Genomic DNA, 27,803 nt, shown 5'->3' on the forward strand with positions numbered 1-27,803 from the left:
CAAGTGGATATGCCTTGCAATCTTACTAGCCACAATTCCTAGCACACAATAAGTGCCACTGTGTAAATACTTAAAATGTAATTCGCGTAGTTATGCTAATATAATTGAAGCATTTTGAATTCTCGTAGAAGTAATGGCGGCGCCATTGAGCAACTATGTAAGTGGTTGGAAATGCGCTATTTTCCACCGGCAATTAAAAAAAATATTTCGTGCAAATAAAAAACTAAACTTATTATAGATCATCAGGAGCAGCGGGATATTTTCGACTTCTCCCTGTTTCGCCAGGATCGCATAAAACATGATTGAATATGTACATGGCGTTTCATGATGCGCTTGGCATTATATATCCCATTGACAAAGCGTCTTGCGAAAACACAGAAGTTGCTGATTTCAGAGACGCAGTGTACATCCCACATTCTATAGTAGAAGCCAAATCGGAACCATTTAGAGTTCAATACGTGCGAACATCCCTTACTAAATTCATCCCTAAAAAACAAAGCACCTGAATAACTGTGAACTCCGATACCGGCTCTTGTTTTTGTTGACCTATCTGTGGTCTCATATATACTAAGATACCCTTTAGGGGGGGGGGGGGGGAGGTCTAGTGGGTGTGATGTTGCAAGTACGCGCAATTCGAGCGGATGAGAACAGAGCTAGGGAGGAGACAGAATCGAGCCCTCTCTCACATTATTTCAACGGAATGAACAATTAAAGCGCATGAACGAAGGGAACACCGAGACAGAACGCAGAATTAAACAAATGAAAGTAACACGAAGTCAGTCTGACGCATATGGTACAAATTTTGCCAAGCGCGGCCTTAGTGAAGCTCTACACATAAGCACTATCTGTGCAAATGTGTTTATTTTATATTGTGCAACACTTAACCACATGCAATGCTTATGTTTCTGCACCACATTGGTCGCACATTTCCCATCATGCATTTTTTATATTATTGCAGTGTACGTTGCATAAGCTAGGCCTAAATCTAAACAATAATTCATGCATATGCATTGTGCGACACGTCTACGTAGCAATGTCTCGATGATGAAGGGATGCATGGTGCTTGTCGATGGAAGAATGGGGATAACAAATGTTGCAGAGTCTGATGACCTTCCACGAATGCTGGTACCCCAGTGAATAAATAATTCTACCTGAGTGGTTGATGACATCATTTCTTCTATATTTAACAATCTTCTAGTTGCGTGACCTGCGTTGACAAACTGTACTCGGTTCTTTGTCATTGCGTTGTTTTATTCTTTGATATCTATCATCGTGTTCATTGAAGAAGTCATTGTAAAGTCATTGTAGTGTAATGTAGAGAGAAACTGAAATGATACAGCACCTGCGCTAAACATTGGAAATGCACAAAAGCGGTACGACTTGAAGATTTCGTAGTGCGTGATGTCAATTTTACCTTAGAAGAACTGGTGAGGGTGATATAGTGCTGACTAGCGGACACGTCGTCTGCTAAAAGAGAATACGGGGTGGGATTTCTAATCCATAAGGACATAGCAGGCAACATTGATGAATTCTACAGCATTCATGAGAGGGCAGCAGTCATCGTAATAAAGATGAATAGGAGCTATATAATAAAGGTGGTACAAGCCTACGCACCAACCTCCAGTCACAATGATGAAGAAATAGGTCAGTTTTATGAAGATGTTGAATTAGCGATGAGAAACGTGCAAACTCAGTATACTGTAGTTATGGCCGATTTCAATGATAAAGTGGGAAAAAGCAGGCTGGTGAACAAGCAATTGACACCTACGGCATCGATTCCAGGAACGCTAGAGGAGATATGTTGGTAGAATTCGCAGAAATGAATAGGCTCCAAATAACGAATACCTTCTTCAGGAATCGTAGCAACAGGAAGTGAACCTGGAAAAGCCATAATGGAGAAAGAAGAAATGAAATAGATTTCATGCTTTCTGCCGATCCCAGCATAGTGCAGGATGTAGAAGTGCAGTGACCATAGGATAGTGAGGTCTAGGATTTCTCTCAGTACAGAAGAAACAGGCCAACCTAGACGCAGTAAAGGTAAAAGCAGACCAATTCAGGCTGGTGCTCGCAAACAAATATGCAGCTTTATAAGAGGAAGATAAAGAGAACACAGAGGTAATCAATGAAACCGTAGCTAAGTTGATCTCAGAAGCAGCAATTGAAGTGGGAGGTAAGGCACCACGGCAACCAGTAGGTAAGGTCTCCCAGGAAACAAAGGGCCTAATAAAGAAACGACAAAACATGAAAGTGTCAAACTCGAGAAATCAGATAGAATTTGCTGAACTGTCCGAACTAATCAACAAAAAAGAAAGTAAGGAATATTCAAAATTATAACGTGCGAAAGATTGAGGAAGCCGTAAAATATGGACGCAGCATGAAATCCGTGACAAGACAACTTGGCATAGCTAGGACAAGGCAAAATGTGTGCACTGAAAGATAAGCAGGGTAATATCATCAGCAATTTCGATGACATAGTAAAAGCAGCGGAAGAATTCTATACTGACCGGTAAAGAGCCCAGAGCAGCCAAGCTACTTTCATTCGAAGTAGTGATGAACAGGATACAGAGGCTCCTTCTATAACTAGCGATGAAGTTGGAAGGGCCTTGAAAGTCATGGTCAGGGGAAAAGCTGCTGGAGAACATGGACTAAAAGTCGATTTAATTAAAGATGGAGCAGATATGCTTGAAAAGCTTGCGGCCCTTTACACGCAGTGCCTCACGACTTCATGTGTACATGAGAGCTGGAAGAACTTCAAAATTATACTAATCCATAAGAAGGAAGACATTAAAGAATTGAAGAATTGTAGGCCCATTAGCTTGCTTCAGTATTGTACAACATATTCACCCAGGTAATTTTCAATAGAATCAGGGCAACACTTGACTTCAGTCAACCAAGAGAACAGTCTGGCTTCAGGAAGGAATATTCTACGATGGATCATATCCATGTCATCAATCAGGTAATTGAGAAATCTGCAGAGTACAACCAACCTCTGTATATGGTTTTCATAGATAATGAAAATGCATTTGATTTACTAGAGATACCAGCAGTCCTAGAAGCATTGCGTAATCAAGGAGTACAGGAGGCATACGTGAATATATTGGCAAATATCTACAAAGATTCCACACCAAGATTTACTAGAGATACCAGCAGTCCTAGAAGCATTGCGTAATCAAGGAGTACAGGAGGCATACGTGAATATATTGGCAAATATCTACAAAGATTCCACACCTACCTTGGTTCTCCACAAGAAAATAGAAAGCTAACAATTAAGAAAGGGTTCAGGCAAGGAGACACAACCTTTCCAATGCTATTCAATGCATGCGTAGAAGTATCGACCTCTTAGACTGGGAAGGCTTAGGAGTGAGGATCAACGTCGAATATCTCAGCAACCTTCAGTTTGCAGATGACATTGTCTTATTCAGCAACAATGAGGACGAATTACAACAAATGATTCATGACTTTAACCGAGAAAGTGTAAGACTGGGCTTGAAGATTAATATAAATTATTTCAGGATCTCCAGTCAGCCTCTAGAGTCTGTAAAGGAGTACGTTTATTCAGGTCAATTACTCGCAGGGGACTCTGATCATGAGAAGGAAATTTACAGAAGAATAAAATTGCGTTGATGTGCATACGGCAGACATTACCAAATCCTTACTTGGAGCTTACCACTGCCGTTGAAAAGTCTCGATTGTAGCCTCCAGTCTCGATTGTAGAGGACAGATTGATTGTTTATTTTTAGATTTTCAGAAGGCCTTTGACACTGTCTCGCATCAGCTATTAATACAGTAACTTGTTTACATTAATATTGATAACTCTGTTAAAAAATGGATAATGGACTATTTAACATCACGGAAACAGCAAGTTGTCCTGAATGGTAAATGTTCTCCGTGTGTTGATGTAGCGTCTGGGGTTCCACAGGGTTCCGTACTCGGACCTCTGCTCTTCCTTATTTTTATTAATGATATTTTTAATGAAATCAAGTCCACTGTACGTCTGTTCGCTGATGATTGTGCACTGTACTGTAATGTGGAAAGTGGGGCGAATTGCATACAGGTGCAGGAAGATCTACATCGTATCAAAATGTGGTGCAGTTTAAACAGAATGAATTTGAACATTAATAAATGCGTGCATGTCAGCTTCACAAAAAAAGTCAATAAACTGTGGTATGGCTACTATCTGGATAATAAAGTTGTTCGCCAGGAATCTTCGTATAAGTATCTCGGAGTGACTTTATCTGAGGATGGAGCATGGTCCGAGCACATTGACTGCATTGTGCGGAAGGCCGGAGCTTCACTTGGTTTCCTTCGAAGGAATCTCAAGCACGTGGGAAGTCACGTCAAAGAGGCTGCATACAAAGCCTACGTAAGGCCATTACTTGAGTACGCCTGCCCTGTGTGGGATCCGTCCCATTCCGTACGAATAACAGCGTTGGAATGCATTCAGTCTAGCGCTGCAAGGTATGTCCTGGGGCGGTACAATCGGTTTGATAGTGCAACGGAATTAAAAACAAATCTAGGATGGACTCCTCTAAGCGAACGCTGCAACAATCTTCGTCACCAGCTTTTTTACACTATATATCATAATCAAACTGGAATCAAGGCCTCATCATATCTGCGTCCTCCATATTACTTACCCACCCGAAGAGACCATGTGTTCAAAGTTCGGGAATATGCCCCCAGGGTTAACCTTTTTAGGTTTTCTTTCTTTCCGAGGACCATATCGGAGTGGAATTTGTTACCGGCTGAGGTTGTAAGCCAAAACTCTGTTGATTTGTTTTTCTCTGTATTATGCCCCTCGCAATATTGCCAATGGCGCTGCGAGTTTTGTTTGAATAAAGAATAAATAAAGAATAAAGTCAAAGGCCTGCACGGCACACGCAGCACAGTCACAGCGTAGACTGGTTGAGCGGCGCAAAAGTAGCTCCAATTTCGGCACCATGCACAACAAGGTTTTCGCGGCAAAGTGTCTTCGCCTCAATTTTGACGAGAACGATCTGAACTGTCCGCACGGCGTCGGCGTCGATGGCGAGCAGCGGCTTCTAATGCTCTCCGCACAGCAGTCTGCTGAGCCCGATGATGCCTGGTGGTAGCCGCGCACATAGCTCTACGATTCGCTTCTTCAGCAGCGGTTCGTACCTTGTGAGGAGACGCCATAACGTGTACCGAAGAGGTACCCAGAATACGTGGCGCACATCTAACATCGGGATAGCGTTGATTGCGCTACTCGTCTGAATCGCATTTCCTCGCAGGCAGTGGTTAAAGGCACGTTAACTAGATGGCGCCACCATACTGGCCGAGGCTCGGGTCGACTGCGCCTGCGCGCCTGCCTTTGCGCGCAGGCGTAGAGGCGCAGGGCGCATATAAAGGGAATTTTTCTTCTGCGTGATAGCAAGCGCTGCGTGGCTCGGTCGTAAAGTATCCGACTCCTACGCTGCGGGCCTGGGTTCGAACCCGGCGGAGAGCAGGTACTTTTTTTCGCATTTCCGGCGATAGCGGCCACGGGGCGGCGGCGGCATCATCGCGACCAGAAACGGCTATTGGAATGAGCCCATAACAGCTTACGCTGTAAAATTGCACAATCATTGCATTCTACCGGTGCTAACATATGGGGCAGAAACTTGGAGGTTAACGAAGAAGCTCGAAAGCAAGTTAAGGACCGTACAAAGAGCGATGGAACGAAAAAATGTTAGGCCTAAAGTTAAGATACAGGAAGGGAGCGGTGTGGATCAGAGAGCAAACGGGGATAGCCGATATTCTAATTGACATTAAGAGAAAGAAATAGAGCCTTGCAGGCCATTTAATGCGCAGGATCGACAACCGGTGGACCATTAGAGCTACAGAATGGATACCGAAGAAGGGAAGCGCAGTCGAGGACGGCAGAAAACTAGGTAGGGTGATGAAGTTATGAAATTCGCAGGCGGAAGTTGGAATAAGCTAGCGCAAGACAGGGGTAATTGGAGATCGCAGGGCGAGGCCTTCATCCTGCGGTGGACATAAATATAGGCTGATGATGATGACGACGAGACAAGACTAGGATCTCATTATGAGGCACACTGCTATGCAGACTCCGGAATATTTTCGATCACCTGACGTTTTTTAAGGTGCACCCAATACAGGGTACACTGGCGTTCTTGCGTTTTCGATGCCATTGAAATGCGGCCGCCATGGCCGCGAGTTGATACCAAGACCTCGTGCTTAGCAGCGCAACGCCGAAGACGCTAAGCAACCACGGTGGGACCTTATGCGTTTTAAAAGACGCTGTAAAGCGTCAAAATTGAAATGTATGTGACACAGGAACGTGTGACCAACCTAGGAGGGCCTTCTGGGCACACGCAGACAGGGAAGTGCGTAAGTACCGTACACATTGCGGAAGTAGTGGCAAACTTCCCCTGGGAAGCATTTGTTTATATATTATGCTTCATATAATATTAAAACGTGATGAACGCTAAGCAAGAAAATATGTCTTGTCCTCTGTTTGTGAAGTAACTGCCGCCTACACACGGAAATAAATTGATGAACACTGAAACGCGTCTTTAGATTTTTGCTCAAAGGCGATATTGTATATTTGATGTTATAGTCGAAATTGTCTAAAATATTTCGTTATTGATTGGGCATTTTGCCTTATTTATTATTTATAGTTACCTCTTGTTCTTATTTTCACATGCTTGCACTTCTTCAGAGGCATGCACGTATGTTCCTAACAATGGCAGGTTTACTGCATAATAAAACTCAGCAAAATCTTCCCTCGATGTTAAATTTAGTATAAGCATGCAGAGTGTCAACTGATTTTCACAGAACCTGGTAAAGAAGCTTGCATCCTGACATCGGCGCTTGCGCTTGAGGAAGGTGCCGTTTGTCCTTGAGACGGTGATTAATGTCGAGTCAAGACATAATGACAAAGTGACGGAAAATATGGTGACCAAGCCAATTTTGGCTTATGCCATGTCGCGATGAATGTTGATGACACGGTGATTAGCCCTAAAGAAATGTAGCGGCACGCAGTAATTTCGCTGAAACGCATCAAATATGAGGCGTGTGCGAAGCCGGGCTCCCCCCTCGGAATTCTCAACAAACAGGCTCAGATATGATTGTTTGAATATATATGACGCGACTTCAGTTCCGTCGTACACCGGAGGTATATTCAAAATATACGGTTAGCCATTGAAATGAGGCCCATTCAGTGGCACACACCCAGTGACCCAAGATGGTACCAACGAGGTTCATTGAGGAGCGGCGCATGCCCTGTGCTACATATCCGGAGGCACAAATTGCCGTGAAAGAGGTTAGTTGAAGGGCGGTGCATACCCAGTGCCAGGTGGTCAGTAACATAAGTTGGTCAAGCGACTAGTGTTGAACTAGTTCGACCATGGATAACAAGTGACCCAAGTGAAATTCTACGCTGGAATGATGAGCGGCAACGCAGCCAGCTGTGGAAGACGACGATGCTCGAACCATTGCTGATGATGATAGTTCTTGTGGCACGAATGTCATGGCCTAGCCATGGACAGCTTCGCTGTGTAAAAAAGGCCATAGATAATTGCAAAAATGTGGAGAAGAGATTATAAGGGAAAACCTGTAGGACACCACAAAGGGCAGTGCCTTGCTATTTAAGGCTCGAGCTGGTTGCCTAAGGACAAAAACACACCGGAGCAAATGTTCGCAACAAGATGAGGCATGCGCATGCTGCAGCGAAAATCCGCAGTACACCCAGCACATCCTGATGGAAAGCGAAGGGATTACCCCTGTGGAAGCCGTGGGTAACGTACACCACCCACACGTCCTTTGACTTAAAGTGGGCGGAAACATCAAGTGATCAGCAGTCGAGATATAAAGAGACGTTTAGAGTATTGGTTGAAAAAAAAGCGGGAAAGAGATTGATACGACCGGGTATATACGACCGGGTATGTAATGGTAGAAGGTAGATATCGAAATTTTGAGGAAGACAAATCAAAAAGATTAAGGGGATGTGTACAAACATGCTAGAGTGAAAAACATGTTTAGCATACCGAGTTAAATCAAGCAGGCTAGGTGACTATTTTTCACCGCCCCCTTTCAAACGGGATGTCAATGATGACGATCATCATCATCCTCGGGACAAAGGAGAGCAGGGTTGGAGAAGCAGGGAGGAGCGGAGAGCTGCAGGCAGCGCGACTATGACGCCCGAGGATTGAGCGTTGGCATTCCAGAAACAGTAAACACTCATGGCTAATAGGCTCTATGCCTCACGATAGCGAGAAAGTGCAACAAGAAAACAGCGAGTTGCGTATTCTAGATCGTCAAACGCACAGAAAAGAAAGGTTCAACAAATTGTCGACGCTTAACAAGACGAGGTCGGCGTAAATGCACGTGAAATACGAAAGGAATAGAACGAGTAATCAGTGACTAATTGACTAAAAAATGTCCCAGAGACAGAATCGATAGATATAAACAACATTTATTCACCGAATCATTTGAACCACCATGCACATCGACCATGTCTCTTTCATCGTCGATACTTGGCGGACCTTCCCTTTTTATTTCAGAAAAGCGGCAGCGTTCTGTACGTGGAATTACTGTCTTTCAACTTGATGTTCATGTGTCGTATAAAATTGGCAAGTTCTTTCAAGCCCACATTTTCTTTCAGGAAACGGTAAATGTACAATATGGGTACAGGAGGGTGCAACAAGTTTGCCGCACACAGATTGCAAAGAGGCTTTTATTAAAAATTGCGAAACCTGTACAACAAATGAACAAGCCACGGTAAATTGATAGTTTGGTCACCCTTGCACCTGAAATAAAACAAATTTTTCGCAATACAGACCAGTGCCACTGAAGTAATTTCTATTACGGCGACTTCCTTTAAAAAAAGAAACTGGATTTAGTATGTCCGCTGATCTGCGCATCTTACCGTTGCGCTATCGTCGTGACGGCACCAACCACCGCTGCCATAAGCTCTTCAACTTCACCCATATGACGCAAATAAATATTTTTTAAACATTTATTTATTTCATCAACATTTTTAAACGCGCTCCGAAGTTTCCCGCTCGTCCAAGCAGAACGAAAAAATGACCGCCCGCTATCGCTGGTTTGAAACGCCGCTTTCGAGACCTTCTGCGGTGCTCACGGACACACTGCGCCATCGGACGTGAAAGAGGAGAAACTATATTTTTGTTTTCTAAGCCGTTCGCTATTTTCCCGCCAACCGGTGATTTTTAAACGCGTTCCGAAGTTTCGCGATCGTCCAAGCAGGACGCAAAAATGTGCGGCACCGGAAACGGCGAGCGCGCTTCGGTAGATCGCAAATATCGCGATTCCACTGCCTCTGCGGCTGATCTTATCGATACATCGAATAGCAGCGAGTCAGAGGACGCTAGTTTTTCGTCGGACTTTGAGTCTGAAAGCAACGACGACGCAAACCAGCTCGGAGCATCGGTGGCCGCAGCCCGGTACGCCCAACTGTAGTGCTTGCAGTTAAATTTTTGTATCGAAATACCTGTTCAATGAAAACTTTTAGATTTTTTGGAAATAGTGCCTAATAGACGGCTATATATGTTGTGTATCTCATATTTTCGTAACGTTTTGTTTTTCTTAGTAGATACAAGCGTGTCTTTACACACTTTGTTCAATTCTATCGCACAATCTTGATTCATATCTTTTTTTATGACCCACATGTCGTTAATAAAACTTTTATGCATGAAAAGTGCATTAATTTTTATCTCTGCCTATGTATTATAATAAATATTGAGTGCTGTAGTTCCTTCAGGAAAAGAGCATCTGCCGTAACTTACAAAAAACACCTATTTTCCCCATGGTAGGGAAAGAGTTAAACCGGTTCTGCCTGCATATCACAGCTATACATTTGTACTAATCTATATCAAACAATCTTTCCTAGCCCCTTCCCAAAGGCGTCAAAGCGTTTTCAAACCAAAGCATCAGCTTTGTAGTGCTTGACAAACGTTTATTTTTGTTTTTTTTTTTTTTTTTGTTCCGGTTGATTTTTATTTGCCAGATGGACAGTCAAGGGACAATAGTATATGTTGCCTTGTAGATGCCAGATTAGAAGGCCATTCCGGCGTTTTCCTTGACCTTTGGGCTTCATATCTAATGTCTAAATGTCCTTGGGTATAATCTTGTTTTCCGGGCAAACTGTTCACCATTTGACGATGACCTTTCTGAATAGCGCGGTGTCTCGATATAAGTTTCGGCCTCTTGAAAGGATTTCGTGATTCTCTCTAGCGAATTCTCTAGGGGGATACGCAGGTGCGGCGCGGGTCGGAGCAGACGCATCCTCCGAACGCTCCTTCTTTCGACAAATGCTGTGTGCGCCAATTTTGGACTACGACCGCAAAACTAATATCAATCGATTCCGCTAGTCACCAGGAGTCCGTGGACACCAAATGATCCAGGTGGGTCAATTTTTTGGACTTTTATCTGCGAAAAACATTGGCGAGCTCGTGGGGAATACGGCCGTGCGACCGCCGCCCAAACCATGGACACGCATTCTCAGGAGCCCGTTATTCGTGGCTACGACCCCGACAGTATGCAAGTCCAAGAAATACAGCTGGCTGCTCCATAATCGGCCAATTTTTCTCCTAATTACGAGAGGGTACTTCGAGAAATGCGTCGCCACCGCACCGGCGTTCGCACACCTCCGACGGCGGGGTCGACGCTCACAACGACAAGCGGTGCTGCTGGGACCATTTCCTACCTTTCTGGCGGTGGCCCCAGCAAGACTATAGGCCCACCACGCCACTCGCCTCGCATGGATGGTGACGACTACGTGGTCATCATCAAACCAAGGGAAACCTGCAACTTAACTCAATAGAGAGAGAGGGGCAGTATCGGCAACGCCATACGAGCAGCTATCTCCCAGCGTAGCGACAACGCAGAAGTGGACCCAAACCTCGCACATAAATATACCCTGCACCCGATATGGGAACAGAATCTAGTCGTCGTCGGCACCAAGGAAGAATGTGTGCTGCCTATTCTCCTCGGCTTGGACAAGCTGCGGTTGACCGACAGAACCATCAACGTGCAAGCTTACCTCAAGGCAACGGACAACATGTCCAAGGGCGTAATCCGGCTGGCCAACACATTTACAACGGATTGCATCCTGGAGAACACCACCTCGCCGAATAACCAAATCATCGGGGCCCGGAAGCTTGGCTCCACAAACGTAGTGGCGCTCACACTTTAGCACAGCAATCTCCTAAGGTGCGTCTTCTTCCTCAACGAAGCCACCCTGGTGCAAAAATACAGGAAGAGAGAGAGAGAAATAACATTTATTAGCCCCGAAGGAACTAAAGCCCAAGTCCGGGCCTCCTGGTAGTCTCATGCCTCCTGGCCCAGAACGTTCTTGACGTGCCGCACCAGAAGCGGCCACGACAGTTTTTCAAACCTTCGTGGGGGAGTGGTCCAATCCTCCCAGCTGCCAGGACGCTGGTTGTGTCGTAATTTGGAAAGTATTGTCTTTTTAAACATAGCGTTTGCAGGGCACTCCCACAAGATGTGTTTAGTTGATGGATAGGCCCCGTACTGTTTACAAGGGGGAGGGGAGGGGGGAGCCTGGGTGCCTGTTAATATAATGCGTATAGTGTGGTGTGAGTAACGTGTGTGTTTGTCCTTTTCGGAAATACAGGAAAAACAACACATTTTGTGCTACGTGCGGGAAGCCTGGACACCGTACGGACGTGTGCCCCGCGCCCATGCCAGAGAACAAACGGTGCGCGCTATGCGGCAAAACTGGAGTGGACGCGTCTCAAACACACGAGTGCCACCCGAGATGTGTGCTCTATGGCGGCCCGCACGTTGCCGGCTCTCGCGACTGCCCGCGCAGATATCGCCAACCAGCCCCCTCCAAGCCCGCAATCCCCCCGCCGGCCGGTCAAACACGCGGACGAAGCCGGACACCGACTCGCCACCACAACGGACAGAGAGACATCACCAGCATGGCCAGCAAATAAACCCGCGAGAGATCGACTTCCCGGTCCCTCTCCGGGAATCGGGCGGGCTCCTCATCCAGATCACGGTCCAGGGGGCGCCAGTCACGGTCACGGTCTAAGGGGCGCCGGTCACGGTCACGGTCCAGTGGGCGCCGACCAGCTCAGCAGCACACCCGGCAGGGCCAGACAACATACATGCCACCGGTCCTCAAGTTAACGGGACCTCAGGTGAGCTGGGCATCAGTGGTCGCCTCCCCTCGCAATCAAAATAGCTCTCGCAATACCGAATCGCCGATAATCGCACAGCTTCAAAGCACTATTGAGCAGCAAAATCGAACGCTAGCCCAATTTCAACAGCTAGTCACACAACATCAGCAGGAAATTTCCCACCTTCGACAGGAAATACAAGGAAATAAGTTTCCCCAGACAACCCCTATAGCAGCTACTAAGCAGACTGCGAGATGTCCCCGGCATCTTCCGAGACTCCAGAACCAGACACTCATATCACCCAACGCCCTAACTCCCTGACCACGCCGACACAGGCCTCAATAGAGGATTTGGTGGACAAGGCCTTGGACCAGAAATTAAGCGCCTTTGCGGCAACCATAACCCAAAAGATAGAGCAATCCATCATGAAGCACGTGAGTGCGCTCGAAGAACGCAACGCAAAAAAAACTGCACGAACTGGCAATGCCGTATATCACTCAGATGCAATCAATCATAGCCTAAACACAATAGGCAAGTAACTCAACTAAACGAAGCCAAGCATTGCAAGGGTGTCAAGCTCCTGTCTGGACGACGTGATATGCCAGCTGCAGCTCTATCCATCAATCCAGACAGCGACGACGCCTCCACTACGTCACATGATGGCTAGTCGCGATCCGCAATTTACAATAATTCAGTGGAACTGTCGCAGTTTTCGCCGTAAAGCAGCATCACTGCATCAATATATTCAAACGCTAGAATCGATACCAGAAATTATAGCTCTACCAGATGTCGGGCAACAGGCAGCAAAACTATCCTCGCACACGGCTTACGCTAGTGCCGATAGTATATCGGCCAGTCACGTTTGTCAATAATCAATATGCAGCTTTACAGCATGACCTCAACCTCAGGGCCGCTGCCTTACAATATGTATTCGTGCAATTTCTGCCATGCAAAAAATGCCATCAATCAATATACGCCCTAAATATATACAGCCGGCCTGCGGACCGACACCATACGTTTACGGAGGTCATCCGCAAGGCCAAATCCATGGCAGCACGGGCTCCTTTGATAGTGGTAGGCGACTTCAACGCCAAATATGCGGATTGGGGCTACGTCATTGAAGACGTTAAAGGGCGTAAATTACATACCCTAATGACGCTGGAAGGGCTCACGTTACTCTATGACGCGGACCATCCCACGCGGCTTGGCAACAGCGTATCGCGAGACACATGCCCGGATCTCACCATGACTCTAAATGCTCCGCAACCAAAATGGCTAAACTCCGAGGAAAGGCTGGGCAGCGATCATTACATCATCCATACCACAATAACAAATGGTCGGCATACAGTCCGCTATAAATCAACACACCTGGTTGACTGGCAAGTCTTTCGCAAAACGGAAAACTTGTCGTTTCACAAGCCGCCCAATTCCTATGACGAATGGGCACGAACCCTTATAAAACTCAAGCAGGAAGTGACCAAGACAATCTCAACTAACCCGGAAACACCAGCAGTTGATCAGCATCTGCTGCATCTCTGGGACGCAAGATATCAACTGACCAGACGATGGAAGCTCCAGAAGCTCAACCGCAAGCTCAGACAGCGCATCGCGGAGATCACGGCACAGGCAGAGGAATATGCCACGAAACTCGCAAAATAAAATTGGTTCGCCAAGTGTGACGCACTCATGGGCACATTACACACTAAGTCAGCCTGGCACATACTCAGGTATCTAATAGACCCGGAACAATCACGTGGAGCCGCCCGTCGAAATCTTCAGCAGGCAATCCATGCTAACGCAGGGGGGACAGCTCAACTCTTTCGAAATCTGCAGGACAAATACATCAATACCTCCGTGAGCGCTGACCACATTTCCGCATACAACGGAACCGTAAACCCGGAAATGGACCGTGACTTCACGACTGCAGAGATCAGAGTGGCAATTGACAGGATGTGTCGAGGAACGGCTCCAGGTCCAGACCAAATTACTACCACCCTTACGGCCAACTTAAGTGACGACATGCTCGAGCTCTTTGCCGTGAAAATTAATAAGTATTGGCAAGAAGGTATGCTTCCGCAGGAATGGAAAGCGGCTGAAATTGTCTTTATTCCCAAACCCGGAAAGTCCATCAATATTGACAACCTTCGTCCCATCTCACTCACCTCCTGTGCAGGGAAGGTCATGGAGAAGGCACTTCAAATCAGGATCACTGAATACATAGAAGCTAACGACCTCTTCCCACATACAATGTTTGGCTTTAGAGCGCATTTATCGGCACAGGACGTTCTATTCCAACTCAAGTACGACATAATCGATCGCCCCAGCGGAGCCACGCAACAGGAGCGCGCCATTCCGGCGATTGACGGTCAGGGAGCCTTTGATAATGTCCGGCACTCAGCCATTCTGACCAACTTGGCTAGAATCGGAATCGGACAGCGTACATACGACTACGTGCGCGACTTCCTGCGCAACCGTCACGTGACCATACGAGCTGGCGACGCAAAATCTGACCCCATCACTATGGGGGACTCTGGCACACCGCAAGGGGCAGAAATCTCGCCACTGCTGTTTAATATAGCACTACTCGACCTGCCTAGGGCACTCAACGAGATACCCGGAATCAAGCACGCTCTATACGCAGATGATATCACTATATGGACCAACACCGGCAGCATGGGACAGATGGAAGAAGTACTCCAACGGGCAGCGGATACTATAGAGCGCATCGGCCTCGCTGGCGGACTTCGATGCTCCTCTACTAAATCAGAACTCCTGGTATTTAGGAAGCGTGGCAACCAAATTCTGTTGAATATCCAACACCATCAATCCCCGGTCAAGGAAGTGGATACTATCCGCGTCCTGGGAGCATAGATTAATAATCAGGGCAACAACAACGCAGCAATTCAGAAGCTCCGCACTACCTGCACCAATATCTCCCGAATGATATCCAGAATTGCCAATCGACACCGTGGCATTAAAGAAGCGGACATACTGCGTCTCGTACAGGCCTTCGTGATGAGTCGTGTCACTTACAGCTTCCCGTACCTGCGCGTTCTCAAAAAGGACGAACTCAAACTGGACCGTCTACTCCAACTTACATATCAGAAAGCCCTCACTCTACCACCATGGGCCATGAATGACAGGCTCCTTGAAATGGGCATCTATAATACAGCGTCAGAACTCTTCCAAGCTCATTACATGAACGAAGTCATTCGGATCGCACGCACCAAAGCAGGTCGCACCACGCTAGAAGCACTGGGCATTAATCCACCCACTCAGGTCGCCAGCAAGCGATCACTACTCCCAGAATGGCAGCAGGATATCATCAATCGCCCGTTGCCACGTAATATGCACCCCGTCTACCACGAAAACAGGAGAGCTTCCAGAGCCAAAGCCTACGACAAGTATTCGGATCACGCAGGTGCCTTTTCTGTAGATGCCGCCGGACCCCTGCACAACCGCTCCACGGCAACCGTTGTACACGGGAGACAGGTGGTAGACTGCATCTCGGCCACCGGAATAGACATCACAGCCATGGAAGAGGCCGGTATAGCCTTAGCCATGCGTAATGCAAGAGCCACCTTTGTACTCACGGATTCCCAGGCGGCGTATCGCAATTTCGCAAGAGGTCAAGTCGGCCACCTCGCACACTCAATACTGCAACAGGCTGCGGCCAATCGTCAAGAGGGTCAGTGGAAACAGCTGCTGTGGGTACCAGGGCACGCGGGAGTTCGAGGCAATGAGATTGCTCATGCCTCCGCCCGAGAACTTCTACACCGGGGCTCCGCCGATTCCTCCACAGCACAACTTCTCGCTGACCAGGACGATCCTCAGCCCCTTCTTTCATATTCTGAGATCCTACAACACCTCCGGCTGAGTAGACGCACTTTACCCCCGCCAGATCCCAAATTAGATAAGGCAACGCAGGTAGCATGGAGACGCTTACAAACATTGTCCTTTCCAAATGAAGTTTTTGCGATCGAGTGGACTATCTGACAGACTATAGTTCTCACAGACGTTTCGAACCTCCTCCTTTTCTTTTTCCTTTTTTTTTGTGACTGCTTTTTTTCTTCCCTATTCTTTCCGCCTTTCATTTCCCCTTCCCCTTCCCCCAGTGCAGGGTAGCAAACCAGAATCTTTTCCGGTTAACCTCCCTGCCTTTCCCACCACGTTTCTCTCTCTCTCTCTCCAAATCCTTATGTATTATCAAAGATAGATTCTATGACATACAATCCGCAATGCAAATTCTGTCCCCAGACGGCCACGTTATACCGCATGGTCTGGGCGTGCCAACAGAATCCGCAAATATCGGCCAATCATAATCCGACGACAGTCGAGTGGGAGGCGACCCTGTCCAGATCGGACCCAGAACAGCAACAAGCCCTGGTCAACCGAGCCCGGATGGCGGCAAAAGCCAATGGTCTTCCGGACTAGGAAGTCCGACCACAAAACGCCTATTAATTTTCAATAATGTTTTATTCTCTCTTCTCTCTAGCGAGGACAGCGCTGCTTCTGCCAGTGAAAGTAAGTCAGTAAAAGATCCTAGTGAACAATCACCACGTCGCAGCCTGAATCACCAAGCATTTTAGTGATTTCAGCTTCCATTTGTCCTTTCGCGTAGAATGAGTACCTCATAGATGGTGCATTTTTCGCGAGTGCTGAATACACGTGGGGAATTTTTTCTCCAGTTAGCAATGTTACATAATATTCTTCTTTGTCTTGATGATCTCTTGGTTAGAGGCACCCCTCCTTCCCTGCGGCAAATTGACAGTGGTGTAGCCAAATTTTTCGCACTTATCAGAGGCAGTTGAAGCATTATATTTTGTATACTGGCGGCAATCGGCCGCATTAGGTCCTAGTTTGTCACAACGATCATATTTATTCATAGACCGGGCTTGAGGTTTCCGTACTGGAGTTTTTCTTCGTTAATATTGTTACGCGAAGAACGAGTCAGTAAGACGGGCAACTATTTACAGGATGTATTTACAACAGCGGTTGCAGCGCTGACCGGTTAGGTTCACAGCGCGAGCCCAGCTCGTTCTTCCTCTTCTTTTCTCGAGTGATGGCGCCCGCGCGCCTCGGTCAAACAATCAAATACCACACGCGTGTAGCATAATCCCCCGGCGGCAGAAGCGACGTCCCGGAGCGACTAAATATCATCACTGGGAGGGTGATACTGCTTCAGTCGTGTAACGTGCACGATATCGCTGAACTGGGAAACAGATGGGGCGTCAGGGGCAATCTCGTATGTGACGGGAGTCACGGCACGAAGCACTCGGTAGGGGCCTGTGTAACGCGACAGCAGTTTTTCTGACAGGCCGACCTGACGCGACGGAGACCATAGAAGCACCAAAGAACCAGGCGGGAAGTGCACGTCTCGGTGTCGTTGGTCGTACAAACGCCTTTGACTCTCTTGGGAGTTCAAAAGGCGGTCACGGGCAATTTCCCTTGCGTGAGCAGCGCGGGCGACGGCTTCAAGTGCATATTCACTGGTGGGTGCCGCGTGAACAGGGAGAGTTGTGTCGAGGGGCAGTGCTGGTTCTCGGCCGAACAGGAGGAAAAATGGGGAATAGCCGGCTGTGTCGTGGCGCCGAGGAATTATACGCAAAGGTGACAAACGGCAGAGTGAGGTCCCAGTCTGTGTGGTCTGAAGAGACATACTTCGCGAGCATGTCTGTGAGAGTGCGATTAAGACGCTCCGTGAGGCCATTAGTTTGCGGATGGTATGACGTGGATAGCTTGTGCCTCGTGGCACAGGACTGCAGGATGTCCGCAATAACTTTTGACAGGAATGTCCGGCCACGGTCTGTGAGAAGTTGTCGCGGAGCGCCATGTAATAAAATCACGTCGCGTAAAAGAAAATCGGCAACATCGGTGGCGCAGCTTGTAGGGAGCGCTCGGGTGATGGCGTAGCGCGTGGCGTAATCTGTGGCCACAGCGATCCACCTGTTCCCAGAGGTAGAAAGAGGAAAGGGACCAAGTAAATCTAAACCAACCCGAAAGAATGGCTCCGCGGGAATGTCGATTGGTTGTAGGTACCCAGCAGGTAGCGTCGATGGTGTCTTGCGTCGCTGGCATTTATCACACGCAGCTACGTATCTTCGAACGGAGCGAGCAAGCCCAGGCCAAAAGAAGCGTCGGCGGATCCGGTCATAGGTACGTGACACACGGAGGTGACCGGCAGTGGGGAGGTCGTGAAGTTCGTGGAGAACAGCCGAGCGAAGGTGTTTAGGGATCACAAGGAGTAATGCTGGGCCGTCGGGGTGAACGTTGTGGCGGTAGAGTACGCCATCTTGAAGTGTGAATAAGGGAAGGGAACTGCCGGCAAGTGGAGATTCCAGGCGGTCAATGATGACACGCAAGGACGGGTCACGGCGCTGCTCGTCGGCGACATGGACCAGAGGAAAAACAGAGAGAACGCAGGTGTCGGTGTCAGGCTCAGACGTAGAGGGCGGGTCTTCGACTGGGTAGCGAGAGAGGCAATCTGCGTCCTGGTGTTGGCGTCCCGACTTGTACGTCACTGTGTAGGGATATTCTTGTAGTCGGAGAGCCCAACGACCGAGCCGGCCAGTAGGATCCTTCAGCGACGAAAGCCAACACAGCGCATGATGGTCTGTGATTACTGAGAAGGGCTTGCCATATAAATATGGGCGGAACTTGGAAACAGCCCAGACGAGAGCAAGACATTCGCGCTCGGTAATCGAATAGTTGCGCTCTGCTGTTGTCAGGAGTCGGCTAGCGTAGGCTATAACGCGGTCGTGTCCGTGTTGGCGTTGCGCTAAGACGGCGCCGATCCCATAACCACTGGCATCGGTTCGGACCTCTGTTGGTGCGGACGGATCAAAGTGAGCCAAGATCGGTGGATTAGTCAGAATCGTGATAAGGCGTGAAAATGCGGCAGCCTGAGGGGAACCCCACGTAAGAGGCACGTCTTTCTCAGAAGTTCTGTGAGTGGTTGAGCGATTGCTGCGAAATCTTTCACGAACCGTCTGAAAAAAGAACAGAGCCCCACAAAACTCCGGACGCCTTTGACAGACTGAGGTACAGGGAAAGCCGTTACTGCTCGAACCTTCTCCGGGTCGGGTTGTACTCCGGAAGCATCGACGAGATGGCCGAGCACTGTAATCTGTCGGCGCCCAAAGTGGCACTTCGATGAGTTTAATTGGAGCCCAGCCTTGCGGAAGACGTCAAGGATGGCTGCAACGCGCTCAAGGTGCGTCTCAAATGTAGGAGAAAACACAAGGACGTCGTCGAGGTAACAAAGGCAAGTTGACCATTTGAAACCTTGAAGCAGAGAGTCCATCATCCGTTCGAACGTGGCGGGGGCATGCATAAACCGAACGGCATAACCTTAAATTGGTAGAGGCCATCTGGAGTGACGAAAGCGGTCTTTTCTTGATCTTGCTCATCGACGGAAATCTGCCAACAACCACATCGAAGGTCAATGGACGAAAAGTATTTGGCGCCGTGAAGACAATCAAGAGCGTCGTCAATTCGTGGTAAAGGGTAAACGTCCTTCTTAGTGATTCGGTTTAGATGGCGGTAATCAACGCAGAAACGCCACGTGCCATCTTTCTTTTTGACGAGCACGACCGGCGACGCCCAAGGACTCGACGAGGGCTCAACAATGCCTTTGGCGAGCATCTTGTTTACCTCTTGCTGAATAACTTGCCGCTCTGCTGTGGACACACGGTACGGTCGGCGGTGAATGGGAACAGCATCACCTGTGTTTATCCGATGCTGAACTAGGGACGTCTGACCAAGTGGGCGATTTTCAGTGTCAAATATGTCGCGGTAGGACAACAAAAGGCGATATAGGGCGGCTGCTTGGTCAGGGCCGAGGTCCGGAGCGACCATGGGACGTAATGGGTCGTCGAGGTGCAAGGCATCCTGTGGGTAATCAGGAGGATCTGGAGACGCGTCGGCTGCAAAAGCAGTGACGTGGTCGTCTGTCACAGACCGGAGCGTGGCCACCACTATGCCTTCAGGTAACACTTGCTTCGTCAAGCCAAAATTGATGACGGGGAGACACATCCGATTAGCGGCAAGGGTAACGACGGAGTGTGGCACAGAGACGTTGTGTGCCAGGAGGACGTCACGAATAGGTGCAACGACATAGTCGCCATCAGGCACGGTTGCCGTTGAGGCCAATTCGACGAAGGTTAGGGCTTTTGGAGGTAACCGAACAAACGCTGTAGTGCAGAGGGTGTTCGGTGGTTCGGGGCGAACGTCGGAAACAAGAGGAAGCTCGAGGCACAGCGTACCGGTGGAACAGTCGATGAGGGCAGAATGCGTCGTCAAAAAGTCGAGCCCGAAGATTAGGTCATGAGGGCAACGGGTCAGCACGGAGAACAGGACGGGAACTTGGCGGCCAGCAATTCCTACGCGCGCAGTGCACATACCACTGACGGCAACAGTGGCGCCATTGGCGACGCGTACGGCCCGAGTGATGGCAGGCGTAAGAACTTTTTTGACGCGACGACAAAGATTAGCGCTCATTATGGACACTTGGGCTCCAGTATCAACCAATGCCTTGAATGGAACACCATCCACGTCTACGTCAATTAGGTTCGCGTTCGTGAGGAGCGTCAGCGGAGGATTTGTACAGGACGGACGGGATGCAGCACTACCTCCAAGAGCTGCATGGTCTAGTTTTCCGTCCGGCGGTTTGGCGAGGAAAAGCGGCGAGGTTGGGGTGACGGGGAGCGACGGCGTTGAGGCGACGGCGAACGCCCGGAGGAGCGGCTGTCAGGGGCATCAGAAGTAGAGTACGGACGGCGAGGTGAGTAGCGGCGAGCGTCGGCGTATGGGCGAGGAGCAGGGAATGAGCTCCAGTACGGCGGCATCCAGGTGCTGCGGCAGTGGCGGGATACGTGACCAACTCGGTGGCAGCGGAAGCAGATCGGTTTGTCGTCGGGGGTACGCCATTCAGCAGGATTGCGTGGTCGGGGAGCGAAATACTGGTCGTTGAAGGATGTGGCCATGGGAATGGATGCCGAATCAGGTCGGGAGACAGAGCAGGCGGTAGGGATGCCAAGGTTGGCAATTTCTTGCCGCACAACTGCTTGTATGACGGAAATAGTCGGGGCCGCTGGGTCAAAGGTACCGTCGAGGGGTCGTGGATGAAGGGGGGCCGGACTCGCCGCTTCAATCTCACGGCGAACGATACGAGTGACGTTCTCTTGAAAGGGTCGTGTGGCAGGAAGAGCGGAGCAAGAGGACGTGGCAGGGGTGTTTGGGAGCCGGGAAAACTGTGGGACGACGCGGCGGCTTTTGGCTACCTCGAAGCGGCGGCATTCTTTGACGATGGCGTCGACAGTAGAGACGTCGTTAAAGACGAGCAAGTTGAAGGCGTCGTCCGCGATGCCTTTTAGGATATGGCCCACCTTGTCAACCTCGGTCATGTGCTCGTCGGCTTTCAGGCAAAGCGCGAGCACTTCCTGTATGTAGGCGACATACGATTCTGTCGACGACTGGACACGGGTAGCAAGCTCCTTTCGTGCAGCCTGTTGGCGACCTGACGGGTTGCCAAAGAGGTCGCGAAGCCTGTCTTTGAAAGTGTCCCAGCTGGATATCTCAACCTCATTGGTGCGAAACCAGACAAGCGGTGTTCCGTCCAGATAATATATCACATTGGCAAGCATGATGGTAGGGTCCCAGTGGTGGCTGCGGCTAACACGCTCATACATGCTGAGCCAGTCGTCGACGTCAACGCCATTTTGGGCGGAGAATGTCCCAGGATCACAGAGACTACGAACCGTAACGTACGTTGTGGTAGGCGCCACAGGTGTAGGTGGCGACGGGGTGTTTCCATCGGAAGCCATGGCTGAGAAGACGACGGTGCGGCCGCTTCGGAGCTCCGTGGCGAGGACGGGGAACGTTCCACCTCCACCACGATGTTACGCGAAGAACGAGTCAGTAAGACGGGCAACTATTTACAGGATGTATTTACAACAGCGGTTGCAGCGCTGACCGGTTAGGTTCACAGCGCGAGCCCAGCTCGTTCTTCCTCTTCTTTTCTCGAGTGATGGCGCCCGCGCCTCGGTCAAACAATCAAATACCACACGCGTGTAGCAATATTAAACTCTTTTGCATCGGTGACGCATCGGGCTAAGGATTTTATGTCCATGTGCTTCTAAGCAATTTTAAAGCGAAGTTTTTTTTAAGCGAAGCTTTATTCGCTCACTTGCGTCGGGCTCGGTGTACGCGGAAAACTATCATCAGCAGCGTTGGCTCGAGCGTCGTCGTCTTCTTCCGCAGCTGGCTGGTTGGCGCCCCTGGGGTTGCGCTCGTGCTCGCGCCCGGCACGCGCGCGTGCCACTACTCCCGCATTCGTCGTCGTCTTCTTCTACAGCTGGCTCCGTTGCTGCTCATCATTCCAGCATAAAATTTAACTTAACTCCTGTCGTCATGATGGGGTGGCCGCGTTTACGGGGGTATGAGTCAGTCCTTAAGGGGGTATGAGCTAGTCATTGTCTTACGTGACGGACAGAGTTAATTTTGAAGCAATTGTATCGCGTGATAGACAAGTAAACTTCCTATTCTATTCAATTTATTTTCGAAGAATCGCAAGCGGCAATGGCGGGCGAATGCTGCTAACCACGCCGCCCAGCAAACTCGAGACATCGAATGCAAGCGACAACAGCGACGAGCAGAGAATCGTACGACGTCACGGAAGGAAAAGTAGAAGGAAAGGGAAGGACAAATAGTACGAAAGGGAAGGAAAAATAGTAGGAAAGGGAAGGAAAAGTGGCAGGTCAGGTACACACACGACAAGATTGGCTTACCCCCATTTTCTCGACAGGGGAAGTGCCTGTGATATTTTTGTATACGATGCCAAGACCAGTAGCTAAAAAAATAAGAAGAATATCGCGAGAAACGGGACAAGGAATTCATCATGAAACTGCAGCGCAGACACAAAAAACGAGGACACGAGGCAAAGGTAACACAAAGATGCTGCCTCGCAACTCAGTTTATTATGGAGGGAAGCTACATATGTATGTATGTATGTATGTATGTATGTATGTATGTATGTATGTATGTATGTATGTATATATATGTATATATATATATATATATATCCAGGCTGACTAAAGTGAGCGTCTGCAAGAGCATGCGGAATAAAAATAATACAGATATTTCAGTAAATTTATGCACAGACCTTCTACGTACCTTATTGAAATCAGGTGGCGCTCAAAAAGACAAACTCTTTTTCACTTAGGGCTATAGATGGCTCACTTACGCACATATAAGCAAGCTTTTTGATATGGAAGGCCTCAGTTATTTCACGTGTTAGTTTGTTTTTATGAGTAAACAAAATCATGGTGTCAGAATAGACGGCTTACAATGACAGCTTTTCCTATGGTTAGCTAGGTGTGAGTTGTTATCTTTGTCAAGTGAATTTTGATGATCTTTTAGACGTGTGAGAAAACACCGGCCAGTCTGGCCTATGTAAACATTACCGCAAGTTAATGGCAACATGTACACTACACCAACTTTGCATTTTCCAAGCGATATACAAAAAGGGGCGTAGACATCAATTCTGTAGACCGGTATTCAATCATAGATTGGGGATGTGGGGCCTGGCCCCCTTATGGCGTGTTGAGTGGCTCGAAAAACGTTGACTTCACGGGAATCAGCCAGAAAATGCCTCGTGTGTGTAGTGTTGAGGGCTTTATAAATGGCCCAAGGCGGTTTCTCAGAGGCAGCGGCAGTGTTGACCCAATTGTGTCCTTTCATGTGGTGCCGCCCGATGAGCCCCGGCTCCCCGGCATTCGCAATGGCTCAGTCCTCTGCCGATGATAAAACGGCAAAAGAGCCAGAGAAACCGATGGTGTGCTCTCTGCATTTCTCGCCCTCGGATTATGTATATAATCCTGCCCTCGGAAAGTATATTGGCGTGCCCCAGAGGCCACTTCTTTCTCGAGCAGCTCCTCCCTCAATGCGGCCTTCATCAAACCCCCCACCGGTTCCCCTACAGCAGCAAACTGGCGGCTCGGTGAGGGCTGCATGTCATTAAATAAAGCCACGAAATAACCATACCGAGTACGTGCGCAACTTTCTACGCTTGTTCTGTCGGGAACGTCGTCGCCTGGCCGACCGGACGCCTCGCGACTAAAACGAAGCTCTGCTTTCCGCCGGCGCGGCCGACGGCTCGCCGCCATCGCACGTGGAAACTCCTACCGCTCGAGCACGGAGGATCATTTCGCGCTCTGTTTCACTGAATGTCGCTGAAATGCAGTCCTGCTTCTCTGGCGAGCTCCTAGTTGCAAGGTTCAGTGGCAGCAATGGTATCCATCGCGGCGAACGCAAACGCAGCGGCCATGCAGTCATGATGCAGCCAGCGCCTCGGCCGTTTAGGCAAGCGGTGACGTATCATGACGCATTCTGATTCTCTGAGCGCAATGAAATCTGTGACGATACTGCTTCAGCGCCAAATCTGGGGTGATAGAAATTGAGGAAGAGATATTTGGTCTTTGTTTACGAATTTCTCCGCTAATAACTCATATTTTTGCACGCAACAGAAACCGCATGCATTCTTGAAGGTACTTCTTTTATTCCAGCTGAACTTCCTGTTTCCCTTTAGTGTCCCTTTAAGTCGTCATCTGCGACGGCTGTTTAGGTTTTGTGAATCGACTTACACTTACTATTGGCGGAAGCACTGAAGTTTTCACCTGTGCTCCCCTTACATATACGCATTTTTTAGACTACAGCACTCATCTTTGCAGCGGGAGGCATCGCAAGCTTGTTGATCTTTGTGATCGACAAGCTTGCGATCAAAAAGTTTTATCTTTGTGAATACGCTTTTTTGTAAGATTTTTTGTACAGCAAAATTTGTTCGTAAGTTCCCTTAGTGAATTCTGCCGCGAATGATTGAGAACATGTGTGAAGACGACAAAATTTGTAGTGACGCCCACCATGGATGACGACGACGAAGCGCTGGCCAATGGCGTTCGTGAGAGCGAACCGGTTCCAAGGCGAACCACTGCAGAATACGGCCCCGGAATAGTTCCGTTTCTGGCTGCACACCCAGTGGCACATATTCAGAAACTGAAGTTTGAGAGAAACTAAATGAACAGCCGCACGCACCCAGTGCATTCATGGCGCAGCTCGCTATAACGTTGGCGTGAAAGACGTTCATTGATAAACGGCACATAGGCGGTATATTTTTACCGCAGCTTGCTCAAGCATCGTCTGACGTCTTTGAAGAACACGTGTGCCGTCCGTTTATTTCTGCGCAGCACGGGAAAGAAATTCTAGGATTTTCTAATTGTACATTCGGATGAACGATATCCCTCACAGTGAAATCAGCTTGACGAAATGCAGCCGGCTCCTCCCCCGTTGCACTGCTTCTACTGCACGCTGCGTCCCCCTGAACATGCTACGCCGCCTGTCGGCGCAGTGGCCACTCAGTGCGAGTTTGATTCCACTGAGCATAGAAGGAATTGAAAGATACCCGCCGTGGTTGCTCAGTGGCTATGGTGTTGGGCTGCTGAGCACGAGGTCGCGGGATCGAATCCCGGCCACGGCAGCCGCATTTCTATGGGGGCGAAATGCGAAAACACCCGTGTATACTTAGATTTAGGTGCACGTTAAAGAACCCCAGGTGGTCCAAATTTCCGGAGTCCCCCACTACGGCGTGCCCCATAATCAGAACTGGTTTTGGCACGTAAAACCCCGTAATTTTATTTTTAGGAATTAAAACACCTCGTGACGCTCGTGACGTCGTCGCCAGGCGCAGTTTTCTGCTAATGCTCCAGCAAAAACCTTGTTGCTCTCCACGGCTGAACCTAAAGCTTAAACAGCTCCACTGCTAAAACGGATAAAATTAAACCAAATGCGTTATTTCATAATATAAACTAAGGAAAACATTATGAAATAACGCATTCATAAACCAGAAATGAAAGCTCGATCGAAAACGCCAAGCTGATACCGAAACTAGTCAAGAGAGGGCGCCACAGCCTCACAAGTGGCAAGATTCTGCTAGGGCGCGCTGAAAGAGTGCCGTTCTCACGCTCCGGGACGCTCTTTCCTACCATGGACGCCGAGCAGCAAGCACGCTTGGAGCGACAGCGGGCGCTCGCCCGTGAAAGACAGCGCCGACGCACGGCTGATCATATACGGTGCGCGCCCGAGAAGATAAAGTTGCTCGCCAGCGCAGCCAAGCTAATCCCAACATCGTGAAAAGAAGAGCTAAACACAGGATAAAACAAGATAAACACAAGTAAAACACAGGGGAGACACCGATGAATCACTGCTCTGCACTTCCCCAGCTTTCAGGTTGAGTGGAACTGCATAACCGCCGAGTTTACCTTTTTTTAGAAACAATGGCATTCTGCTAAGCACGCACTGTAGCAGTCTTCGACGAACACACACCCTGAAAGCAACATGTAGAGCCAGTTTTTGACATTTACTGTGATGCCGAACAATTTGGTTGACTGCTCAGATATGCTTGACATTTTTATTCGTGTGTGAAGTGACTGTAATTATACAAACGTACTTCAGCACATCGCAAAACAGCAATTGAGTTTTGTGAAGATTTTATGAGCCACAAAACCACGAGCCCAATTAGCGAAATCTCGACAGTAATAACGCCTCGACAAAGTCTTTGATTGATGATGACACGTGCTAGTACGTGCTTTGTAGGGACATTTCCCATGATCCTCCTATGCCCAATGCGCCGGGCCCTTGCTATTGGTGGTTTTGAGGTTTGCATGTACGTTTTTGTGCGCTGTCGGTCGACGTTGGTTTCTTGCTGGCTTCGGAGGCGTCTCAGGCTCTCATAATTAGGACTTCTTAGCAACGTAAGTTATACAACGACGTCCGGCATGGAGACAGTCACCCTGGTTTTATAATAAGGACATAGTTGTGCAAGCGTTGTAGCTGAGGACAGCACGAAAGCTCAAAATGAGTAAAATAATTGTGGCCCGTTCTAAGCTCCGCTGGGAAGGCGCTGAGCTTGTAGCATTGGCAAATTAGGAAGGAAAGAAAGTGCGTGAGCTCTTAGCCCTACCAAGTGAATCCGAGAGCCGTAGGCGTAGAGTTAGGCGCGAGATTTTGGATCGAATGCCTCGCAAACCTTTGCACGGAGACACATTTGACTAAGAAAGGAGCCGATCCTGAATGCAGGCGGGAGAGCAAGACGATTGTAAAAAAAAATCTGTGAAATAAAGATTGGCTGGCGATGCGACGGCGATACAAAAGTATTGGTAAACCGGAGTTTGCTGTTAAGGATGATATGCTGATGTCGTAAGAATATGCAGAGTGAATTAACCTAGTAGCGTGATTCTGTACGGCTTCAATGGCGTTAGTAAGGTAAATTTCATGCGGGCACCAGATGCCAGAAGCGTATTCAAGTTTAGGCCTGATGGACGATTTGTACGTTAGCAGTTTTACGTGGGGAGAAGCGTTTTGTAAGTGGCGTTTAAAAGAAAAACAGCTTTTTGTTAGCAGATGATATAACGTTATTCACATGCGAACACCAGTCAAGGTCGTCAGAAATAGTGATGCCAAGGTTTTTGAAGGGTTTAACTGGTTCAATAGGCTTGTTATAGATTACATAGGAGAATCTGAGGGGATTCGACGATGGGTTATTGACATAACTTTGCATTTAGAAGAATTTGTAGCATTAGCCAGTCATCACACCAATTTTGAATATTGTTTAGGTCGTTCTGA

At 48.5% G+C, this 27,803-nt stretch overlaps 1 protein-coding gene and 1 long non-coding RNA gene across 3 annotated transcripts in view; both read left to right on the forward strand.

The window, feature by feature from the left end:
* The window catches only part of LOC125946855 (uncharacterized), a 43,806-nt gene extending 35,025 nt beyond the window's left edge, over positions 1-8,781 (forward strand). Inside the window, exon 5 of the long non-coding RNA XR_007467928.1 lies at positions 8,624-8,781. This is a non-coding gene — a long non-coding RNA (uncharacterized LOC125946855). The remainder of the gene's footprint in view (positions 1-8,623) is intronic.
* Positions 1-27,803, forward strand: part of LOC125946854 (uncharacterized) — a 184,956-nt gene that overhangs the window by 78,329 nt on the left and 78,824 nt on the right. The gene's annotated exons all lie outside the window — the stretch shown is intronic.

Source organism: Dermacentor silvarum, chromosome 7 (genome assembly GCF_013339745.2).
Source record: "Dermacentor silvarum isolate Dsil-2018 chromosome 7, BIME_Dsil_1.4, whole genome shotgun sequence".
In the NCBI taxonomy this organism is placed as follows: Eukaryota; Metazoa; Arthropoda; class Arachnida; order Ixodida; family Ixodidae; genus Dermacentor; species Dermacentor silvarum.